The 3166-nt window shown below is 50.2% G+C and overlaps 1 pseudogene; it reads left to right on the forward strand.

Annotated features, from left to right (window-relative positions):
* The first annotated feature begins 1055 nt into the window (after window positions 1–1055).
* Window positions 1056–2916, forward strand: LOC101975008 (cysteine/serine-rich nuclear protein 1 pseudogene; annotated as a pseudogene).
* Window positions 2917–3166: the final 250 nt, after the last annotated feature.

Raw genomic sequence — 3166 nt, forward strand, 5'->3', positions numbered from 1 at the left:
CTGATGAACTTAGATGCAAAAATTCTTTAAAAAATATTAGCAAATTATATTCACCAACATAATAAGATGATTGTACATCACAACAAAGGTGGATTTATTGAGATGATGCAAAGATAGATTAATATTCACAAATCAATACATGTAATATACCCCACAAGTAGAACTAAGGACAAAAATCACAGATTCATCTCAATAGATGCAAAGAAAGCCTTCAACAAAACTTGACACCCATTCATGATAAAGAAAATGAGGAAAGTAGGCAAAAAAGTAATTTACTTCAATATCATAAAGGCTCCATACAACAAATCCAAAGCCAACATCATAGTGAATGGGGGAAAACTGAAAGCATTTCCATGAAAATCTAGAACAAGGAAAGGATGTCTACACTCATCACTCTGATTCAATATACTATTAGAAATTCTAGAAAGAGCAAATAGGCAAGAGAAGAAAATCAAAGGTATTAAAATAGGAAAAGAAGAAGTCAAATTATCAATGATAATTCGTTTCAAATGAAACAATCCTATACTTAGAAAATCCAAAAAGCTCCACCAGAAGACTGATAGAACCAATAAAAAAATCCAGCAAAGTAGCAGGTTACAAAATCAACATACAAAAACCAAAAGCTTTTCTATACACCAATAATGGAACTCCTGAGGAAAAAAATCAGAAAAAACAATCCCACTCATTATAGCCTCAAAAAGTAAAATACCTAGGAGTAAATCAAACCAAGAAGGTAAAATTTGACCTCTACAACGTAAACTATAGAACGATGAAGAAAGAAATTGAAGAAGACACAAGAACATGGAGAGACATCCCATGTTCACAAGTAGGCAGAATTAATATTGCTAAAATGGTCATAAAATCAAAAGCAAGAAACAGATTAAATCCAATCCCCATCAAAATACCAATGACAGTTTTTCACAGAACTAGAGGCAGTTGAAAGAATAAAAGACCCAGAATATCCAAAGCAATTCTAAGCCTATAAAGCAATGCTGGGGAGGGCCAAAAGGCAGTTCAGGTGATAAGGAGCTGCTGCAGCAAGGGTGTGAAGGCCGTCTGTCACCAGCCCCTAGAACACCTCTGCGACCATGACTGGGCTGCTGAAGAAGAGGAAGTTTGACCAGCTGGAGGAGGACTCCTCCTCGTTCTGCTCCTCCACCTCCTCTGACTGCGTCTCTCATTCCTGCTCCCCAAGCTCTTCGGTCTCAGATGAAGAGAGCACCTGGGGTCAGATGCCCCTACCTGAAAGGGACTTCTGTGGCTCCCAAAGTTTTACCCCTCGGTCCATTTTGAAGCGGGCTCCTCGGGAGCGCCCATGCCGTGTTGCCTTCACTGGCATCACTGTCTTCTACTTCCCACGGTGCCAGAGCTTCACCAGTGTGCCCAGCCGTGGTGGCTGTACTCTGGGCATGGCCCCTCGCCACAGCGCCTGCCGCCACTTCTCCTGTGTGAGTTTACACAGGAACAAGCCCCGGCCGGGCGTGAGAAACTCCGCCAGCGTTTGAATGAGGAGAAGCTGGAGATGCTGTGATGGAAGCTTTCGGCCTCTGGAGTACCTGAGGGGGAGGCAGGCCTGCCACTTACAGTGGATGCCATCAATGATGCCTCTGTGGAAGAAGACTTGGCAGTGGCTGTGGCAGGCGGCCGGTTGGAAGAAGTGAACTTCCTGCAACCCCACCCAGCTCTGCGGCGGCGTGCTCTGCTGCGGGCTTCGGGTGTGCGAAGGATCGACCGTGAGGAGAAGCGGGAACTGAAGGCGCTGCGCCAATCCCGTGAGGACTGTGGCTGTCGCTGCGATAGGGTCTGTGACCCTGAGACCTGCAGCCGCAGCTTGGCGGGTATCAAATGCCAGAGGGACCACACAGGGTTCCCCTGTGGCTGCTGTAAGGAGGGCTGTGAGAACCCCAATGGCCGTGTGGAATTTAATCAGGCGCGTGTGCAGACCCATTTCATCCACACGCTCACGCACCTGCAGCTGGAGCAGGGGGCTGAGAGCCTTGGAGAGCTGGAGGCCCCTGCACAGGGCAGCCCAGCCAACCCTGGCGAGCAGGACATGGTGTCCTCTTTCCCGCTGGCCAGCCTCCCAGCAAGCAGTGAGCTTGGAGACAATAGCTGCAGCAGTGACATGACCGATTCTTCCACGACATCTTCCTCATCAGGCGCTAGTGAGGCCCCAGACCACCCCACCCATCCAGGCCTGCCTGGTCCTGGCTTCCAGCCAAGCATGGATGATGACAGCCTGGCACGGATCCTGAGTTTCAGTGACTCTGACCTTGGTGGGGAGGAGGAGGAAGAGGAAGGGAGTGTGGGGAACCTGGACAACCTCAGCTGCTTTTACCCAACTGACATCTTTACTGGTGACCCTGGTGGCCTGGCCAGCTGGACCCACAACTATTCTGGCACTAGCTTTGTGCCGGGTATCCTGGATGAGAATGCCAACCTGGATGCTAGCTGCTTCCTAAATGGCTTTGAAGGGTTGAGAGAAAGTAGCGCCTCCCTGGCACCTCGGTGCCACTCAGTGTGGACATTCACCAGAGCAACTCAGTGGACCTCAGCATGTCTTCCTGCGACTCCTTCGAGCTACTCCAGTCTCTGCCAGATTACAGTTTGGGGCCTCACTATACCTCCCAGAAGGTGCCTGGCAGCCTGGACAACCTCGAGGCATCCCACGGCCCCTTGCCTTGCCTCTCTCCACCGGGGGATGGCAGCACTTGCTTCCTGGAGTCCCTCATGGGCTTGTCTGAACCAGTTGCTGACGCCTTGGCCCCCTTCATCGACAGCCAGTTTGAGGACACTGCCCCGGCCAAATGCCAGAGGGACCACACAGGGTTCCCCTGTGGCTGCTGTAAGGAGGGCTGTGAGAACCCCAATGGCCGTGTGGAATCTACCTCTCTGGTAGAGCCTGTGCAGGTCTGAGGTACTAGGGTACCTTTCACCTGCCCCAAGAGCCCTGTTGCAGCTTTTTTTGTGATTTGGGGGCTCCCCAAGGTCTGTATGTAACAAGTTTCCTATTGGCTGACTCAGCCACGGGTATGTGGGCACTCCTGGTTTCCATGAAACACTCTGAATTTATTTATTTATTAACTTTTGTATGCTGAAGAGAGCAGGAGGGGCTTCCCCCTTTCAGCGGCCTGGCCCCCCACACCCACACAGTGCTCTTCCACCT

Source organism: Ictidomys tridecemlineatus, chromosome 8 (assembly GCF_052094955.1).
Source record: "Ictidomys tridecemlineatus isolate mIctTri1 chromosome 8, mIctTri1.hap1, whole genome shotgun sequence".
In the NCBI taxonomy this organism is placed as follows: Eukaryota; Metazoa; Chordata; class Mammalia; order Rodentia; family Sciuridae; genus Ictidomys; species Ictidomys tridecemlineatus.